A 20961-nucleotide genomic window follows, 5' to 3' on the forward strand; every position below is an offset into this window, starting at 1 on the left:
GTTTTCTTTCTCATTCTTTCCTTCCTGCTTCCTCTGCTCTTCTCACCCTGCCCCCCGCCTCCTGTCCATGCAACACTCAACTTTTCCTGAGTGTCCTCCATGTGGCCTTTGCACAGGTTGTCTCATGTGCTGAGAATGTCCATCTCCCTACCCAGATCCCACCCATTCTTCTTGCTCCTGGTCAGAGGCTGTCTCCCTCCCACCCCCCAAAACTCCCTCATCCTGCTTTCCTCTTACTGTGGGCCATAGCACTTGCCCTGGGTGTCCCCAGCATGCCTTCAGCTCCGATAGTCTCTGGACACAGGGAGGGACATACAGAGCATCTCCAAACCCATGTCTCTTTACACGTTGCGTCTCCTTACCAGGAACATAGTGCTTGGCATAGAGAATATGCTCACAGGGCCTCATGCAGATGGAAATGGCTTCCAAAGCAGAGATATGCATGAGTCAGGTTCTAGGGCCTTGCTTAGCCTACCTAAGGTCCAGACCATCTTCAAGACCAGTTACAGACTACAGAAACATGGGATTTAAAAATATATATATATATATTATTGATTTCAGCGAGGAAGAGGGAGAGAAAGAGAGAAACAACGATGAGAGAGAATCATTGATTGGCTACCACACTGGGGATGGAGCTGGAAACCTGGGCATGTGCCCTGATGGGGAATTGAACTGTGACCTCTTGGTTCATAGGTCAACACTCAATGAGCTATGCTGGCTGGGCAGGAACATGGATTTATAAAGGAGAATTTGCTGGTGGATGCTGATTTCCCTGGTCATCCTGGTGGGGTGGTGGGAGTATGTACCAGGAAGTCACAAACCTGTCTTTGAAGATGGCCTGCAATTTAGGCTTGTGGCTGCTGCCATTAGGCTGTATCCTGTCTGATTACAGGAAGTCCAAGCTGTCAGGTGGACCTACCTGGGAGTCAGAAGCCTGGTCGCATCCCCCAGCCCCTCTCCTCCCCTTTCCGCTCACTACAGGACATGACCCTTTGGGGGCACCAGGATGAGTCTATCCTGCTCTCAGGGTCAAACTTGGCTTCTCTGCCTCCTTTTGCTCTGTTCTGGTTGCTGATGTTTTGGGGCTTTGCTTCTACAGGTAGAGGATCTTGAGCTTCTGAAGGTCCTTAGGAAATCACCAATGCACTATTTTCCAAGTAAGCCCAGACTCATCCCGGCCAGGTCCACCTGGAATCAGCATCTTGGGGGGGTGGGAGGGGGGAGCTGATGATCTACATATTAGCAAAGCAAGCCCCTTAAGGCTCACTGATCAAGCCCTTAAAGGCCCCCCCCCTCCCCCGCTTTTACAGGCTGGCTCGCTCCCGCGTGGGAGGAAGCTGAGGTCTGGAGCAGTCAGATCTGAGCGCAGGCTGAGGCTCTCAGCTGCAGAGGAGACTCCCAGAAACCATCTCATCTCTGGGCCTGGGCGTCCCATCTGCTTGTTCCGGGCGGGCGCGGTAACCTTGCCCTCGCAGGGTTGTTGGATTGGCTGAAATAACACTGGGAGTGGGAAACTGAGGCTCAGTGGGAGAAGGGATTTGCACAAGGTCATCCACCTCTCCATCTGCCAGCTGTGTGCCCGGCTCTGGGGATTCATCTGGGAACAACTTGTTGGGGGAGATGACATTTTAGTAAACAGGGAAACCAGCAAATGAACCAGATAATCACGATAAAGGAAATAAAGGGTTTTTCTAGAGTCAGGGCAGAGGTGGGAAGCGGAGGGGGGATGGGAGGCCTGCCAGGAGGTCACTCCGGCGGAGACTTGGATGTCGCGGCGCCTGAGCCGAGGCCCAGGGCGGTTGTCCTCGGCCCGGGGCTGCAGAGCCGAGGCCCCTCGCTCTCCCGGGGCCCTCGGAGGCGCGGCGGACGCGGGTCTTTGTCTCCCAGGTTCTCGCTGAAGCATCTCCGACCCCCGAGCGCTGTTCTCCCTTTGACCCCAATCACTTGTTGGTCTCCCCCGGCTTTGTCTCCTCGGGGCCACCACCCCCGGGGCGCCGGGCAGCCGCCCCCAGCCCTCGTGGGTGCCGCATCTGACACCCCCCGGCCCCCGCCCCCTACCCGCTCCGAGACCGGGGTCAAAGGCAGCCGCGTCACGTGGTCGCCGAGCAGCACCGAATCGGCCGGGAGAGCCGAGGGAGAATCCGGGTAGAAACCGAGAATCCAGCCCCGAGAGCAGAGCGGGGTCCCGCCCGCCCCCGCCCCGGGCGCTCGCCGCACGCCCGCCGCCGGCCCCGGAGCCGGTCTTTGCCGGCGCCCCGCTCCGTCACGGATCGAGCCCGCTCCACGCCGCGGCTCGGGAAGGTGGGCGCCGGGCCGGGGCGGGAAGGGGGCGCGGGCTGGGGGCCCCCGGCGCGCGGGCTCGCCCGTCTGTGCTCCGCGGGTCCGTGGGGGGCGAGGGAGAGCACCCCAACTTCTCGTCTTCAGGGGGACCCCCACCTCGCGGCCGCGGGAGGAGGGGCGGCTGTGAGCGGCCCCCGTGCTGTTTGGGGGGCCGGGATGGGGGCTGGGAGCCGGCGGGAGGGGCGGGAGGAGAGCGAGCGGGGGCGGGGCGGCGGCGGCGGCGCGGGGCGGGGGCGCGGGCGGGAGCGGCGGCGGCCGCGGAGGGGTTAACGCGCCGGGCCGATCCCGGCAGCGCTCGCCATGCCGGGGGACCCCGGCGTCCGGCGGCTCGCCCGGAGCGCCCCCTTCCCCGGGTAGCGCCCCGCCGCGGCAGGTAAGAGGCCCGGAGGCCGGAACCGGCCGGTCCCCGGTCGCCCAGCCGGCGGGGCCCGAGCCGGGCGTGCAGGCCGCGCGGCGCCCCAGCGGCCCCGCGGCGAGTTTGGGGCGGGCGGGCGCCGGGCGGGCCGGCGGGGCTGCGGGCCCCGCGCTCCGGGCGGGAGGACAAAGGGTGGGGGGCCGCGCGGGGCCGGGGTGCGCGGAGGGCACGCGGCAGCTGTAGGTCACGCATAATGTCACTCACGAGGAATGCCCCCTCCCCCTCCCCTTCTCCCGAACAGGGGAAACTTTTGTCTGGCGAGGGAGGGGGTGCGGGGCCGGGTCCCCGCTTCAGGAAGGGGAAGGCAGCCCGACCGGTTTTCTCCGGGCTGCGAGCGGCCCGGTCTGCAGCTCCCTCTTCCCTAGGTTCCCAGGAGCCAGGAGCACCCGTCTGGACGCTGCCCGTTCACCCCCGGGGACCAGGTGAGGAGGGGGCGCCCGCGGACCGTGGGACGCGTGGGTTCTGGGGCCGGCGGGCAATCTGGGGGCTGGCCTCCTGGCTTTTCCCCAGATGTGAGCACCTGGGTCAGCCAGGAGCCATGCCGGGGTGAGGAGATACACTCCAGTCACGCCCCTGTGCTGTTCTTCCCCCATACCCCCCGGAAAAAAACACCCATTTGGAACGGCCTGGGGTAGTGCTGGCCCCTGGTCTGGGGTTCAGACTGACCTGGGTGTCTGTCACTTTCCAGCTGTGTGATCTTGGGCTGGTCCCTTACCTGCTCCTAGCTAGCCTCAGTTTCCTCACCTGTGATATGGGCAAAAGGTAGTATCTGCCAGAATAAGGATGAAATAAGGACCTGCGGGGCCTCAGTAAACAGTGGCTCGTTTATATTCAACAAGTACTTATTGCATGTTTACTGTGGGCCAGACAGGGGGCTAATTGACTTACATATGTGATCTCATTTAATTCTTTGACATGACTATTAACCACATGTTACAGAGGGGGAAACTGAGGCACAGAATGGCACACGTCAAGCAGGTGGGAAGTAGTGGAACTTGGATTTGACTCCCCTCCCCCAGCCCGAGTCTCAGCTAACAGGGCTCTATAAGGCCCTGCTATGACTGAGCGCAGTTTCATTTTCAGTTGGAATTGTGAGGACACCTGCTCCCCCTCCCCACTCCCCTCACCCCCAGGTGATGCTCCTTCTGGCGGTACTGGTACTGGCGCGGGTGAGGTCTTTTGCCCTGGCGCTTGCTGTGGCAGCTGGAGCAGGAGGGGAACTCAGTTGGAGCCTGGGCCTGGAGCTCCGTGATGGTCCAGTTTCTGTTGCTGCCTGGATCCCTGGCAGGAACTCTCTCCCAGTTGGGGTGGTGCAGGGAGGAGCCCATCTCCCTGGCTTTGGCTGGGGACAGCTGGTGGCTTTGTCAACAGACCTCTCCCCAGCACCCAGGGGAGTGCAGTGGCTTTCATCTCCATTAGACCAGGTCACTTTCAGATCAGCAGGGGGCGGAGGTGGGGCCCAGAATTAAAGCCCTGGGGGTGATGAGAGCTCTAAGGCCAAGGCACTGACATCTCAGCGTCCTTATGTGTGACTCATCAGCAGTCCCCAGTGCTAAGCTTATGGGCTGCTCTAGGTACCCCAGCCCCAAAGGTCCTTGAGGATAGTAATGAGGAGTGGACTTTGAGCCAGCGTCAGGACTGCAGAATCCTTGTGGAAAATGCACGCGTGTATGGGTTTTTGAGCCTAGGACACATGGCGGGTCCTCATTAAATACCCTGTAAGTGAATTAGTAGGGTGGCCCAGTGCCCTGTGCAGGGGGTACCATCTCATGATTGCTGATTGGGCTTTGATTGGGGGCTTTGAGTAATTTCTTAAACAATGGAAAGCAAATTGTTAGTTCATAAATGACATCCTAAAACAATGGAGGGGGGTAGATAACGAAAGAAGTTCTTGGAAGATGGAAGTTTGTGCATTGCTGTTCTAACTGCTCCGAGGGCAGGTCCAGCACTGTGTCTTGGACTTGAGGGCCCATAGGCGTTTCCTGAGTCCTGAGACTAGGGGCCCTCGGGGGGGGGGGGGGGACGACAGTTCACTTTCAGTTGTAGGAATGCCACTGGAAAGTCCACTACTCGCTGGACTTTGAGGGGATTCAGAAACTCAGGGAAATGGGGAGAGGGGCCGGAAGGCTGAAGGGAGTCCTGAGCGATGGGGATGACCCTTGGCATGTGGTCAGACTTTCCTGTCATCATGATCAGAGCAGGGGGAGGGGCCTCTTGGATAATCAGTAGGTGAAGGGAGGGAGCCAGCAAGCAAGAAAAGATGGAGAGCTGGCCTCCCATCAACAAGGGGGTATGCACGGAACAGTTTGGCAATCACAAGATGAAGATGTGAGCAGAAGTAAGGAATCATAGGCTGGGTTTGGCCTAGGGGCCAACTGGGAAACTCTGCATCTGAGAAAGTCTCCTGAGAAAACTTAGAAATGGCCTCTGGCCTCCCTCTGCCCTGGGCTGTTGACCCATCTGCCATACTTTGGGACTAAGACCAGGCCTGAAAGTCCCTAAGACGGGACAGAGGTTGGAATTTGCTCTGGGGTATGGCTGGAAATACCTGGACTGTTTGGAAGAGTTGGACATTCTTTACTTGAAATGGAAAGTTAGAGTAGCTTGTTAAATAGCTGTGGACAAGGGTGATGGAGACATGAAATGGGCAAAAGGTGCTGCTGGCTCCTGACTGGAGAGGCTGCCGATCTGATGGGGGAGGGAAGACAAGGATCAAGTGATGGCGGAGGTGATGAGTGATGGATGGGCTTTGTAAGGTCGGTGGAGGGGAAAGCTCCTCCGCTGCTGATGTCCGTCCGCAGAGCTTCCTGGGGGAGGAAGCGTTGGTGAGGCGCAGACTGGGAACGGGCAGTGGGAGATAAGATCGGGGCAGTGGGAGATAAGATCGGGGCGGAGAGCTTGCAGTGTGCCCGGAGTTTGGATTTTATCCTGAAGCCGGTGGGGAGGACAGAGGGTTGTAAGCAGCTCGTTGAGTCGATGCCTGTTGCGCTGCCTTGTGCCAGGCTTCTTACAGACGCCCCATTGAAATCTCACAATACCCCTTCAAAGGAGCTGCTGCTGGCGGCCTCCCCCACCCCTGCCCCGTTTTCAGATGGGGAAATGGAGGCTCAGAGGGATCGCAGAGCTATATTTGAACACAGGCCTGAACTGTTTCTGTTCTATTGTGCTGCTCCTCTCAGGTCACTTGGCCAAAGATGGTGGCAAGACTGGCTGGGTGGAAACCAGCTCAGAAATGCTGGTCCAGCAGGGAGATGGCCAGAGTGTGACACGAGCTACAGAACGGAGAGGGAAGGAGGGGAGGCTGCAGGACCTTGTAGCTGCCTTGGGGACTGGGGTCATCACAGGTGGTCTAAGATTTGGGGAAGGACCATTCCGTGGCAGTGTCACTGCTTTCAAGTCCCTGCAGGGCTCTCTGTGTACAGAGGGCGTAGTCTTGTCTTGTGTGGCTCCTGGGGGCACAGACAGCATCAAGAGTGACAGGGAAGCTAATGGGAATAAGCTCCTTGGTGAGGAGAGAGATCCCCATCCCCGAAGGTCTGCAGAGAAGCTGGAGAGTTGGAGAGGCTGCAGGAAGCGTGTACCAGGAGGGTCAGGCCTGGGTGACCTCTTTCAGTTCCCAAGTTACCCTAGAATATTAGCACTGGCGGGGGTGGGGAGGGGGGTGCTTGGCCCACTTCCACCCTGCTTTTCTCATAGCTTTTCAGAACTGCCCCTTCTTGTACATCTCAGGATGTTCCTCATAAATGCCAGGCCTGCAGGGCTCCGCCTAGGAGAGTCCTTGCCCCGTGGAATATACTCAGCCCAGCCTACCTTCTAGAGGCCTCTCAGGATGTGTGGATCAGCCACCGGAGCCTGTGCTGGCGGAGACTGGTTTCACAGAGGACTGAACCTTTTTCTTCTATTTCCCAATCTGTGAAATGGGTTCAATTTCTCTTTCCTCAAATATGAGGAAATAAGGCTGCATCATGAATCAGGCTGAATCAGCAGGGATTGGAGGAAAGGGCTGGCAGGTTTGAACGTGAGGAGTGGGAGGGGTGGGGGGCAGGGTAATCCCTCCCTTCCCTGCAGCAGAGGCTAAAGCAGGCTCTGCTGATCTTGGGAGGTTTGGAGCTCGGTGGAAGGGGCAGACATGATTGTCTTGGACCATGTGGCCTCAAGGCTAGTCTGTCACCAAAGGAGTCAAATTGGGGATGAAGCTCTCTTCTAGATGGAGGATAGTTTGTGTTAAGTTGCTTCCTGGCCCTTTTTATTACTACCTGTTTTATTTTTAGATACAGATCAGAGTTATTAAATTTTAAAATGTGTATCACAAATGAACATGTATTTACTGGAAGGCAAGGTATGGGAGGTGGCTGGCTAGGTAGTGCCCTGTCTCCCATTGGCTGCCTCTTCTCCCTCCCTCTGTGCTCCCTTTCCCTTGCTGTACCTCCACATCCCTGCTAATAGCGGGGATGCTGCAGCCTAGTCGCTTCCCCTCAACCCCCCAAACCCTTCTCACCAGTGCCCAGCTCCAGTGTCACCTCTACATGCAGTCATTCCTAATTCTGCAGAGTTGGCATTGCCACTCCCTGCTTTATATATGCAGAACCTGTTATCTGGCCCTCTCATGGGCCCTTCACATACCTGGCTTTGAATTTTGGTTCCTTAGGAACATGTCTCATCTTCCCTAGGCTCTGTGCCCAGAAACAGGGGCTGCGTGTGGCCCATTTCTGCCCCAGCAGAGGTGGGCAGCATTGCAGAGTGGAATAGAAAGTCCTGGGTTCAAATCCCAGCACTGCCACCATTGGCTGTGGGATCCAGAGCAAGTTACCCAAATCTCTCTTGGCGTCAGTTTCCTCAATTGCAGGAGGAGGAGAGTAAGAATCCTGCTTTGCTAGGGAGGTTGAGCAGATCACAGTAAGGGCCCAGTAAGTAGGAACTGTTAAAGATAACAGTGGTTGTTATTATTGTTCGTTTACATCTGGGAAGCGATCTGTTCTTTCGAGATGAAGGGAAGGCTCCCGGGAGTTTAAGTTCCTGAACTTTCTGTCTCAAGGCTTGTTCGGGTGATGAAACTGAGGCCGGAGAGATGGGGCAATCTGCCTGGCGTATGGGAGCTGCTGGCCTTATTCGGGAAGCCTGGCAGGATTTCCCCTCTTTGTCACACCTGTTTTTCCTCTTCTCTCCTTTCATTCAGGATAAGGTGCTCAAGTTCTGTAAGGCCATGTTCAACGGTATCTCGAACAGTGTGCCAAAGAAGATGACCTGGCTGGCAGGCGCTGGGCTGCCCTCAAGCCAGGGACCCAAGGCCCAGACTGTGTGCACTAAGGCCTGGAGCCTCCAGAGGCCTCCTGCCCAGTCTCCCGGTGCCCTAGGAAGGGGGAGAGGATGGTGGCAGGGAGAGGTGACCTAGGCCAGGTCTAGGACACAGGCAGCAGAGGCTGGGAACTAGGCTCTGGGGCTAGACAGTCTGGGTTCAAATCCCTGCTGGACCACTTTCTACTTGAGGGACGTGGGGCAAGCTGTTTAGTTTCTTCAGAGTACAAAGGGGACCATAATTGTCCCCCTTTCACAGCATTTAGGGAGATAATTCAGGAAGGTGCTGAGTTATGGTGATTGTTATACTGATGATGTTGTTATTGACTGAGGAGCTCTCTTTACACTCCCTCCAACAGCAGTAGGAGATAGGCACGGTGTCATCCCCTTTAGCAGATGTGATAGCTAAGTCTTAGCGAGGGGCACAGCTCAGCCTGATTACTGTCAAGGTCTGCTGGTTTCTGAGGGGCTGCTCTGGCCAGAGGAGGCACCAGAAATGAGGAAGCGAACCAGCAGAGCTAGCCAGGATGGCAGGTTGTCTGGAGGTGTGGGGCAGAATTCTGGTGCTCACGTGGTTGGGGTATGGTGGAGCCTCTGGCCTGATTCAGACCTGAGGTCTGCTGGCTCCATGAAGCAGGGTGTGGATTCCCATCACCCCGAGGCCAGCCAAGGATCGGCCTGTCCGGGCAGGTCCAGGATGGCGGTCGGTGAAGGTTTGCTGTAGTCATTGCGCAGCTGCGGCCACCTCTGGTTTACCCTACCTGCCCGGGCAGAGGCCAGGTGAGAAGAAATGAATGTCGTCATCCAGGCCTCACTCATGCTGCACCCTCTGCCCAGCTTCTCCTGTCCTCCTTACATCTGGGCAGCTCCTGCTCTTATGGGAGTGCCAGCATCACCTCTTTACGGAAGCTCTCCCTGATTCACCTGCAGGTTAAGTTAGTGGTTCTCAAAAGTTGGTCTCTGGACCAGTTGCATCAGCATTACCTGGAAACTTGTGAGAAATGCAAATTATCTAGCCCCACCCAGACCTACTGAATCAGAAACAGGTGAGGAGGAGTGAGAGACGGGGAGAACCAGGATCAGCAGCCGGTTTTAAGACCTCCAGGCAATTCTGATGCCGGCTAAAGTTTGAGAAACACTGGTTAGTTAATTTAAAAAATTGGATGCTTCTCTCCTTGGGCTGTCAGCATATTCAGACACCTAGCAAATGTGGAGGAGCCAGAAGAAAGCCCCGTTTCTCAATACTCTGTCTTCAAGGAGCCACCATCTTGTAAGAGCTTTCTGACCCCAGCAAACAATCTTGTGATGCAATGATGGGGTTCAGCAGAACCCCAACGGGATTACCAGAGACAGTGCTAGGGCCACGTGAGGAAGGCAGGGTTGGGGGATTTGAAAGTGGAGGGTGTTTTGTGAGTAGCAAGGATGGATGATGCCAGGAACAAGCTGGCTGTGTTCTGGGGCTGGGGCCAGAGCTGTTTGGACAGAGTGTGGGTCCTGCTTCAGACACGGCTGGGTGCTGGGGGCGGGGGTGTGAGGAGTGGACATGTGTGTGTGATTACAGTGGCCAGATGAGAGGGCCAAGGGGCCTTAGCCGTCACCGGTCCAGTGGTTTTAAGCGTCTCAATAATTTCAATGATGATGATCGTATAATTGCCACTCACATTTACTGGGAGCTTATCAGGGCTTGTTAGGCACTTCCACGTAATCGTATCTGGAGTAATCCCCAGAATAATCCTATAAAGCAGGCACTAGTATTGTCCCCATTTGTAGATGAAAATACTGAGGCCATATAGCCATCGGGGGGTATGTCTAGGAATTCTATAGGATTCTGTAGGGGTGCTTAGAAGCATGATCTCCTTGGGAAAAGGGCAGTGGGGATTGTCCTGGAGTGTTTGTGTAGTAGGCACAAGTTAGATTGCTTTTCTAAAGAGACAGGCGTATACATTCTATCAAATGGGTGAATTGGGCTTGGCGGATTGGGCTGGGGTGGTTAGGGCTCAAGCCTCCAGGTTGGAGCCTCTGCAGGCACTGTCACTCTTCCTGTCTTATGGATGGGCCATCTGAGCACAGAGAGGCTCGGTGCTGGGCTCCAGGCCCCACTCTGAGGGCAGGAGGTAAAATAAGAGGAAAAAATAGATCTCCTCTGGTTCTAGCAGGAAGGGTGTGGGGTGAAGATCAGAGCCTGCTGTCTACCCTGCTGTTCGTTCCTGCCTCAGTCTCCCCAAGGTGTTGCCCAGGAGCCCACGGGCTTTCCTGACACAATGTTCCCCTTCATTTCCTAGCGGGAAACTGAGGCCCAGGGAGGGGCCGGGACTCACCCACATGGTGTCTCGATTGGGACCAGAGCTCAGACCAGAGAAGGGTTTGTTTCCCCAAAACTGCCCCTGCTCCCCACCCCCCATCGTTGGCAGGCTGGGCAGCCAGAGCCCTCAGGGTGGCCCAGAGCAATGCTTGGGGGGCAGAGATGGGTGTGTGCTGGGGAGAAAGCTGCCAAGGAGGGGTGGGGCGGCGTCCAAGAGGAAGAGCGCCAAGAAGCCCAAACCCCAGACGGAAACCAAATGTATTTTCTCGGTCCTCAGAGGATATTTGGAACAATGGAAGTAGGAAGGGGGAAGTTGGACTATAAAAAGGGCTTCTTGATATAAAAAAAAAAAAAAAAAAGTAGAGTCTTTAAGTTTGACTTTTGTTTTTCTGGAGGATGTTTATGTAACTTCCCGAAGCAAGATCCCAGGGCCCCGTGAAGTTTGTTGGGCTGTTTCTAGGATCAAGCTCTGGAGCTGGGAAGGACTTGACAGGCACATCTCCCCATTGTACAGTTGGTGGAACTGAGGCTCTCAGAGGGGGGAGGGGCCTGCTTGAGGTCAAACAGTGAGGCTGTGGAAGACTTGGGACTAGAGCCTGGGTCTTCCGGTGTCTTTTTTTAAAAAAATACATTTTATTGATTTTTTACAGAGTGGAAGGGAGAGGGATAGAGAGTCAGAAACATTGATGAGAGAGAAACATCTGATCATGTGTCCGCAACCAAGATACTTGCCCTTGACCGGAATTGAACCTGGGACCCTTCAGTCCGCAGGTTGACGCTCTATTCACTGAGCCAAACCAGTCAGGGCTCTTCCGGTGTCTTGTAAGAGGCTGTTGTCTTGGCTTACTTCTCTAAGGACCCGGCATGGAGGCTGTGCAGGGGCTATACAGGGGTCCCCCTTGGAGACATGCAGAGCTGCTGGGTCGGGAGAAGGCCAGGTCTGGCCCGCATTGCGGTGGGCCCACTAGTTGGTGACTTGCATGGAGGGGAGGAGGCTGGATGGTTCACAGGGTGATGCCACCCCCTCCAGATGCCGGGGCCCAGCTGTGCACCGCCTGCCCAGCAGCTGGGAGCTGAGTCACACCTAGTGGGTGCGAGGCAAGGGCTATTGTGTGTCATGATTCACTCAGTTCTCCCAGTCCTGAAGGGATGAGTCGGCCCTGAGCACTGTTTGTGCGCACGTCTGTGGATTTAAGCAGCTGTGCGTTTGGGCTCCAAGTTTACATATGAGGGGGGTCCAGAGGATTTGGGGGAGTCCCTCCCCTCAGCCGCCTCCTATCTCTTGATCCTATGTGTCTTAGGATCTTGACCCATCCATTCTCACCGTTGCAGAGATCTGTGAGCCCCTGAAACCACGTGAACGTTGGGAGGCATTTCTGTGCATTCTTCTGCGGCACCTGTAGGTTTCGTCAGGTTGTTAGAGGACTTGACCTCCCCTGGAGTGCTGACAGGAGGGCAGGGGTCGCGTGCCTGCCGCAGGCTTGAGGAGGCTGCTGAAGAGGCTGGGTGGTTCTCGTAGCAAGCAGCCTGGTGGCAGTGCAGCACCATGGTACAGTGTGGTCACGGAGGCCACTGTCGGGTTCCAAGCCAGCACCTTCCCTGCAAGCTGCATGCCCTCGGGTGAGTTGTGTCTGTGCTTCAGTTTCCCTGTCTGCTAAATGGGAATAATAAGCATAGCGATGCCGTGACAGACTTGCTCATTTGCTGTGCAATCTTGTTCAGTGCTTTATCCTGGGGTCTGAGTCTCCATCTCCGGCCCTGCATTCTGAGGTGGGCTCTCCAGGAACTGCAGGGCAAGGTCGGAGAGTGGGGTGGACGGGGGAGGAGGGAGACTCTCTCTGCATTCTGGGACTCCCTGGTCCAGCTCCCCACTCCGTGCCTTGAACCCATGGCTTTGTCCTGAAGGAGGGTTATGTAACCAGCCGCCTGGCCAGGCAGGACTCCCTTCTCAACCTCGCTCTGTCCCCATTGTCTCTTCCTCTCCCTTCCCCCCAATGGAGCTGTTGCATTAGCCGACCTGTTCTTCAAGCTCCAGGGATGAAATCGAACCTGTGCTATTTTGCCACCAATTGATTTAGTCTGGAGGTTTGCTGGGCAGGTGGCCCCTCCTCCTACCACCTGGGGACAGACAGAGCTGATGCCTTTGTGCCTGCTTTGGGAATGGAGACAGGGACTCCTTTGTAGGGGGAAAGGCAGGCAGTAGGTGCGGGGGGCCTGGACCCATGGTCCCTATGGTTCCAGCAGGTATACCCACCCCCTCCCCACGGCTTCCTCCCCAGCAGTGCCTGCCCCACTTTCCAGGCCAGCACGGGAAGTCATCCTCCACAGCGTGCTCTCTGTCTCTTTTAAGAAAACAGAAGTCACGCCCTAGCCGGTTTGGCTCAGTGGATAGAGCGTCGGCCTGCAGACTGAAAGGTCCCAGGTTCGATTCCGGTCAAGGGCATGTACCTTGGTTGCAGGCACACCCCCAGTAGGGGATGCGCAAGAGGCAGCTGATCAATGTTTCTAACTCTCTATCCTTCTCCCTTCCTCTCTGTAAAAAATCAATAAAATATATATATATATAAAACCACTTTTTAAAAAAAAAAGATTAAAATTAGGTTAATTAAGCCCTAGCCGGTTTGCCCAGTAGTTAGAATATTAAAAAAAAGAAAAGAAAGAAAACAGAGGTCACAAACGGGCAGGCCACATCCGCCCCCCAGGCAGATTTTGCTTGGCCCCTGCCAAAAATTGAACTAGTTGACAATAGGAAATTTTACATCAAAATCCCAACTTCTGGCTTTACTTCAGAAATGGGAAGATCATATAACTCCGAGCCACCATTCCCCAGTGGCCACTCCTGGAGATGAGGCACACACACTCCACTTTGCCCAGCCCCACCAGCCGCTTCACACACTTCCACGACCTTTCTGGCTCTCTAGGCATCTGAGTTGGCAACCCTGTCCTGAGGGCATGGGCTGCTTTCTCTCCGTGTGGTAGTGGTACCTCTTCTGTCTGCTCTGTGGGCTCCTTGAGGGTTATGGAGGGTCCTGTGTCCCCCATAACACTGTGCTCAGGCTCAGGGTGAGGTACACAGCAGGAGCATAATAAGTGCTGCCTTTATGAATGAAGGTGTGGCAGTGGTGCTCCCCACCAGCTGTGAAGGTCCATTTAATAGAGGCTCTGGATCCGCCTGCCCTGTGGCCCTCGAATCCTCTCCCACATAAGCTGTGGCTGCTTAGCTACTGACCCAGACAGCTTCTTAAGCTGCGGATAAAGAGTCATGGAAAGTGTCCCCTGCAGCATAACCCAGGAGAGGAGCACTGAGCCTGCATCTGTCCCCACCCTGTGCTCCCCGGGGCTCGGAGGGGTTGCGGGGAGAAGGGAGGCTGGGATCGCAGCCTTCAGAGGGCATGATGCCAGCCCTTTGCGTCCTGAGGGGACAGGGGATGGGAGGTGGGGTCATTTCAGTTTACTGGACTGGCTTCTCCCCCCACCCCCCCGCTCCTTCCCTTCGGGCCTTTCTCTATTTCATCCTCCTTCTAGAGTTCCTGCTTTCACCGTCAGCCCTTTATCCAGCTGTCTGTCCATCTGAGCTTTATTTCACTCTTAATTGAAATCCTAAGCATCCCTTGAGGCCAGCTAAGATGTCTCCTCCTGGAAGAGGTCTTAGCGGAGAGGTCACAATTGCTCTGGATACAAGAAGACCTGGGAAGCTTGAAAAAATGTGTGCAGATTTCTGTCTCATCTTTGCTTCCTTCAGTCTGGGGTACAGCCTCCCTGCTCTGGAAGATTCAGACTCGAAGGGTACCCCACTGTGAGGGTCCTGTGGCAGGTAGACTGAGGCTTCAAGTGCAGACTGGACAAGCCATTTACAGATGGGTAAACTGAGGTACACAGAGGGAGGGACCCTCCAATGTCATACGAGTGCGCGGCAAGTCGGGCCTGGACTCCAGGTCTTCCGACGCCCAGGCAAGGCCATACTCCTCTGTCCCCACCTCCCCCTGCAGGATCGGTGCCTCATCACTCAGTGAGGACAGTCGTCTGCTTATGATGACCTGTGGGCTGGGGCCTGGAAAGGTGAAGCCACCATGTCACAGCCACCCTAGAGGCAGAAACAGGCTGGGTGTGCAAATTACCCCTCCGACATTCTCCATCCCTTTTTTTATTTTTCCTTAAACTGTCGCTATGGGCCTGTGCCCGTTTCCGCCTGGCACGGGGCTTCACACTCTTTATTCTGAGAACAAAGCTTCCTTCTGATGGTCCTGCTGACAACAGGAAAGGGGCAGGCGTGGCCCTGGGCTTCCCTCCTCCGCCTCCTCTTGCTGGGAGGATGGGCAGCCTTTGTAGATGCTGGACCCGGCAGCTCTGGGGGCTGGGAGGGAGGGCAGCAGCAGCCTGGCCCATGCCCCTGCTGGTGCCTGGAGCCACCCCGTGGGTCCAGCTTTCAGATTCGAAAGTTCTCCTTTAGTGGCCCAAAGTAGGCAAAGGCATCAGACAGGGACCAATGTAATTGTCCTGTTCTGGTCCAAGCAGCGAGTTGTTAGATTTGACCCGCACTGTTCATGTGCCAACCTCTGGGTTGCAGCTGGCACTGGTGGAGTATCGTATTGGCTCCCAGGTGACCCTGGTCTTCCAGGGGCCTGCAGAAACCAAAAGGTGTGTTTAAATGAGGAAAGCAGTAGTCCCTCATTCAACATCCGCTTTGTTCCAGGCACTTTTCTAGGCATTGGGCTGCAGCATGGAACAAAACAGACCGAGGCTTGGGGCTGATATTGTAGTGGTGAGATAGAATCAACAAGCCAACAAATACTAGCCCAGCACTAACTACTAACAGGTAGTGAGAGGTGCCTGCAAGAAAGATAAGGCTGGAAGGGAGGTAAAAAGTGTGACTTCAGGGAGTGGCTCTGCTGTGTCAGGTCGTGGGAAGCCTCTGGTAAGGGGACAGTAGACTCTAGGAGGGAGACGGGAGCCATGGGGTATCTGGGGAAGAGCATTCTAGGCAGAGGGAAGAGCATCGCAAAGACTTTGAGGCAGAAGGGTGCGGGGTGTGTTGAGGAACAGCAAGGAGGCTGGCGTGGCCAGGGCAGGAAGAATAAGAGCCATCCTGGTGGGAGATGGGCCAAGGGAGTGTGTAGGGCCTCCTGGCCCATCCAGAGGACTTAGCTGTTGGGTCGGAGTAAAGGGGAAGTGGCTGAGGGGCTGGTCGAGGTGTGACTTGTTTCAACATACGTGTGAGAGGGATCGTGTGAGCTACCGCGTGGAGAAGAGACCAGGTTGAAGCGGGACTCTGGCCAGGAGGCTGCTGCAGTCACTCCCATGAGGGAGGACCTCAGTGTGGGGACGGTTGGGGAGTCCACTTCTGGCTTGATTTTGCAGGATGAGCCAATGGATTAGATGTGGGATGTGAGAGGAAGAGGGTGTCCATGGCAAGGTTTCTGCCTTGAGGACCGTGTTGTCATTTACTGAGACAGGGAGGCTGCAGGACAGGCAGGTTTCGGGAGAACAATGGAGATTTCAGGTCAGAGGTGTGAGGTTGGCGCTCCCCCTGGGGTTGGGGAGATGGTCTTGTTATTGAAGGGTGATTTCCTCAGGGGCCGTGAGGGTTCCCAGTGGGACCCTCTTGTGCCCCAGGGATCTGATCTCTCTTTGCAAAGCTCCTGCTTTTCCCTTCCTCTGGGCAGAGGGAAGAGGCAGATCCTAAGGACTCATGGTCCGGGCCTTCCTGCGGGCATGCCTCTGGGAGGGAGTTCCTCCTGGGGTGGAGGGCAGGGAGCCCTGGGAGGAGAGGCCTTGTCCTGACTCTGCTGCTAACACAGAGAGCTTTTTCTCTGTGCCTTGGTTTCCCCTCCTGTACATAGAAGCATTGAGCTGGCCCCAGGGCCCTGAGCTTGGCAGGGGCACTTGAGGAGGCCGCACAGCACCATGGTCAAGAACCAGAGTCCAGACACAGGTTTGAATCCTTTCTCTGCCAAAGACGTGACCTCTCTGAACCTCAATGTTCCCATCTATAAAAATGGGCCAACCTCAGTACCTGCGTCTCAGGGTCACCGTGAGGGTTAAATGAGACAATGTGCACAAAGCGCCTAGCAAAGGCCCTGTCACACACAACACCCAGTTAACTGGCTGTTGGTAACAGTGGCCTGTGTAGCCAGTCAGATTGAAGGGTTTTGCCTGGTGGGTGGTGGGAGCCATGGAAGGTTATTGAGTAGGAGCATGTTTCACATGTGGGTTGAGGGGCCAACTGTTAGTGTGGAGACTCGGCTGAGGGCCGGCACTGATGGACTCTCCTGACCTTCCCCACCCAAGAGTCTTCGTTGACTTGGCTGGGCAGCCTCTGCCTAGCCCAGGTCCCTTGGGATGGGGTGGTCATTTTCCCTAAGGTCTCCTACAGGACCCCTTGCCTCTCTATCCCAGGGGCTGACCTTACGAAGTGAGTGAGGGGCATTGAAGGACGGGTGACAGTGAGGGGACTGAGTTGCATGTAGGGCTCTGGACAGGGCCAGCGGGGGCAGGGCGGGCCTGGAGTGCCATTCCACTGGGCACTTGTGAGTCAGGCTGGGTGGCGCTTGCTGCTGTGGGGCTGTGGGAAGGTTGACAGCGGCGGAATGTGGCCCCCTCAGGACCCACACTTCAGTGGTGCCCAGGCATGCTGGCCGGCCCTGTGTTTTGCAAGCCTGTTTCCCAGCAGTTGAGCCGTGCCAGGATGGCCAAGGACATTCAGAGTCCCCCAGGGCTCACCGCCAGGCTGTCACCAAGCATTGCTTGTTTTCCCAGGGCCCAAGGGTTTCTAGGGTTGGAGGAGGCTCTGGAGATATTCCAGGGACTTTTCTCACCAGCTGGGTAAATTGAGAGAGAGCAAGGCACTTGACCAAGGTCTCACAAGGCCGCCTCCCTCCTATCTGTCACCTCCCTCTGTTCCCATGTCCCTTGCTCAGACTCCTGGCCTCCTGCCCAGATGTTCATAACAACCTCCATCTAGTGGGCTCTCCAAGAGCTTTGTTTGTCCTTCTATTATCATAATCTTGCCATAACCTGCCAGACACGCACACTATTTGAGTGTGTCTGGTCTCCTGGTCCCTCTAGTCCCAGACAGAGCAGTGCCGCACCGAGATGCTGAGCTCAGGCCCACAGCCAGACCACCCTGCACTGGAATCCCAGCTCCGCCCCTTAAATTCCAGCTCCACCCCTCGAATCCCAGCTCCGCCCCTTCCTAGCTTGGTGACCTGGGGCCAGAGGCTCCACATTTCTCTGTCTCAGCATCTCCACCTGTGAAATGAAACCCTGCACAGAGTGAGCGCAACAGTGGTCACTTTGTTATCAGGCCATCAATGCTGGTCACACTGAAAAGTCCAGGGCATGGAGGGGAGACAAAGCCCTGGACAGGGAGGCGGGAGATGCAGACTCCAAATTCACTCTCAACCACTGCCTTGGTGTGTGCTCTTTGGGAAGTCACTCCTCTGCTGGGAACACCAATTTCCTCACGTGAGAAAGAGAAGAAATCCCTGCTCAGTTCCTATAAGGTTGTCATGTGACGCCAAAGCAATGTCTGTGAAAAACCTTGGCATCTGTGTAACGATTTAAAAATGGCACAGCAGTGGCTGCGGTGTGCAGGTGGTGACGAGGACATTGTAGTCACAGCGGTGGACAGCTGGCTTGGCTGCAGGCTGGTCAGCCTGCAAATGCCTAGCGCCCACGCGGGCTTCCCGTCCCCGCCTGCTCCCGGCCTCCACCAGCCTGCCTTTCACATTAGCCTCAGCATTGCGCCCTCCATGTGGGAGGTACAAAGACCCGATGGCATCCTCCAGGCCCTGTGGGTTTTGGGTGATCTGTGGTTGATGTTATGGAATGCTGGGATGAAAGCCAGACACCAGTTTGAATCTCAGCTAAGCACTTCGCAGCTGGGAGCTTGAGCTTGCTTATCTGCCATGAGCCTCAGTTTCCACATTTGTAAAATGAGGCCCTGCAGAAGTGGAGCCACGCAGTTAGCAAAGGGCCCGCATCCAGTTACACAGCTGACGTTGTATATAGTGTTGTCCACCTGGAGCGTGGTGACTAGGGATTTATGGACAGTGGGAGTGGGGGTCATTGTGTCTGTTTCTGGGGTGAGCTGTGGCAGTCAGTTATGATCCCTACAGAATCTCCCAGCTTAGAGTTAGGAGGGCCCTTGGAGCCATCTGGCATTATTCCACTTTACAGGTGCGCAAAGAAGGCCCAGAAAGGAGCCGAGGCTTGCCTGAGGTCCCTGAGGTCCCTGAGGCACTGAGGTCCCTGAGGTCCCTGAGGTCCCTGAGGTCCCTGAGGTCCCTGAGGCCACTGAGGTCCCTGAGGCCACTGAGGCTACTGAGGTCAAGGCCAGGCTGGGACTAGGTGAGGCAAGCGAGGCCCCTGGAGCCAACCTGGAGGAGTGTTGACTCAGGCGCGCTGGGAGGTGGCGCTCCCCCCAGCATTGCGCAGGGGCACACCAGCCCCTGAGGGGGGGCCTCCTGAACGTGCGCCTGCTGCCTCACTGGCCTCGCCTGGAGGTCTGGGACTAGAACTCTGGTCTCCTGAGCCCTGGGAGTGTGGGGACACCTGTGAGGCACCTTCAAGAGTCTCACTGAGACCCCCTGGGTCCCCTGAAAAGGAGCCTGTGATATATAGGTCACCCGGCGCAGTTTGCTGTGTCTCTGCTCTCTCGCTGCCAATGCTCCAGAGAAAGCGAGGCCCGCCTGTCCCTCCCCTGCTCCCTTCCCTGCTCCCTTCCCTGCCAGCTGCGCCTCTGTGTGAGCATATTGAGCCCCTTGCCACCGAGGTGTGTTGGCAGGGGCTCTTGTCATGGCGACAAGCCCCAGCAAGTCTGGAGGGATGAGGCCCCTTTCATGTGGGCCTTGGGTCTCAGCAGGCCCCATGTTATGCCGGTCAGGCCTCCAGAAGATTAGGGGCTTCTGCAGCTCAAGTGCCTCAAAGCTTTCTCTCCCTCCTTGGTGCCCCAGAGAACCTGGCTGCCTCCCCTCTGGCCACAGGGCCTGGAGCCTTTCAGTTCTGTCTTGCAGGCAGCCTGATCCGGGCGTATCCCCCGGGGCCAGTCGGCATCACCACCACCACCAGGCCTCAGGTGACTTGTTAAGAGGTGGCCGAGACGGCTCATCCCTGCAGGGGTGCCTAGGATTTACCTGGGGCTGGCCGCATCATAGGCCCCCTCCTTGGACAGTCTGCCCCGTCTCCATCCCTAAGCCCCATGCATGCAGGCACACCACCCTCAAGTTCTGTCATTAGCAGGTAGCTTTGGGTGTCACTACAAAGGCAGACACCTGGCGTGTGGACGCTCTCACACGGTCACTGCCGAGGAGGGGCCTGGCCCCTTTCCAGCTGCCTGTGGCCAGGTCGCTTCTTTCTGGGCTTCCTGAGGCCCTTCTCAGCTCAGGCACCTGACACTCTGGCGTCACCGGCTTCCTCCTCTGCAGGGCGGGGCCATGGGAAGGGCCAGAAGCCAAAGCCACAGCTGCTTTGACCACCAGCTGACCCCGCCTGAGAATATCAGCCTTTCTTCTGCCTCTTCGCAGGACAGGTGGGGAAACTGAGGCCTGGAGCAGGGGAGGGCCTTGCTTAAGATCATGTAGGAGGTCAGGCAGAACTGCAGGCAGTTACGCTTGCTGCCAGCGCGGGCTCCTCCGCTCCTGGCTGTCACCTTTCCTGAGCGGGACCAGAAGCCTAAGGGCCAGGGACATGCTTCCTCTTCTTCTGTGGAAAGTACCTACAGGCAGGGGTCCCTGCCTGTTGGGGAGATCCCTGGGCCGGGGACTGAATTGGGCTGAGGCCCAATAGGTAGGTGCTGGTAGCCTCTGACTAGAGACATGGTGGGGGTGGGGTGCTGAAGGCTTCCGGGAACATGGTTGGTGGCTCAGGGTGCCCTGGGGCCACCCCCTCCCTCCCGGGGAGGGGACTGGCCAACTGTAATGCCATTTGTCCTGGCTCTGGGATTAGGTGCGGCCGGCCGGCCCTGTTAAGTGAGGAGTGTGGAGCCATTGAGAGGACGCGGTGCAGTAAAGCGGCTGCTCCTGGAGCTCCGGTGGGTCTTGTCATTCTCTCCCTGGGCTCCCTGTGCCCTCTGACCATGGCCCCTAGTGCCCTCCCTGCTCTCCAGCCCTCCCAGGTCTGTCTGGATGTTTGTGTGCGAGCGGCGTGTGCATGTTCATGTCCACGCAAGAGGGGCCCAGGGTGCAGAGGTGAGGGCTGGCTGGCTGCGGAGCCTGGCGCTGGGTCCTGTCTGCCTTCAGGACCAGAGGCAGGTTCCTTCAGTGTCCCAGCCCCTGGGTTGCTGCAGGACTGGCCGGCAGCTTCCTGATGGAGGAGGAGGAGGTGTGGGAAGGAAGGAAAGGATCAGTTTCTCTTGCGACTTCTGACAGCTCGGCAAGCCCTTAAATCCACCTGGTGCCAACAGGTCCGAGAGTTAAAGATTTACCGCAGGGCGGCAGGGCCATGGGGAGCTGGAATGGTGAGTTCCAGGGTGCTCATGTGTCACGTTTGTGGCTTCAGTCCTGTCTAGACCGTGAGAGCCACGGCTCATCAAAGCCCGCAGGGCCCCTAGAGGGTTTAGCCACCCTGAACTTGTGTAGAATGTGGGTGATAGTCCAGTAACAGCCCTCAG

At 56.7% G+C, this 20961-nt stretch overlaps 1 protein-coding gene across 2 annotated transcripts in view; it reads left to right on the plus strand.

The window, feature by feature from the left end:
- The first annotated feature begins 2170 nt into the window (after positions 1-2170).
- Positions 2171-20961, plus strand: part of NDST1 (N-deacetylase and N-sulfotransferase 1) — a 56809-nt gene continuing 38018 nt past the window's right edge. The window contains exons 1-2 of one of the 2 annotated variants that reach the window (XM_059698957.1): positions 2171-2301; positions 3121-3177. The gene's annotated coding sequence lies outside the window, so the exon portion shown is untranslated. Of the gene's footprint in view, positions 2302-2573; positions 2714-3120; positions 3178-20961 lie in introns of those variants that run through there. The other variant, XM_059698955.1, reaches the window with a different exon arrangement.

Source organism: Myotis daubentonii, chromosome 5, assembly GCF_963259705.1.
Source record: "Myotis daubentonii chromosome 5, mMyoDau2.1, whole genome shotgun sequence".
Lineage (NCBI taxonomy): Eukaryota > Metazoa > Chordata > Mammalia > Chiroptera > Vespertilionidae > Myotis > Myotis daubentonii.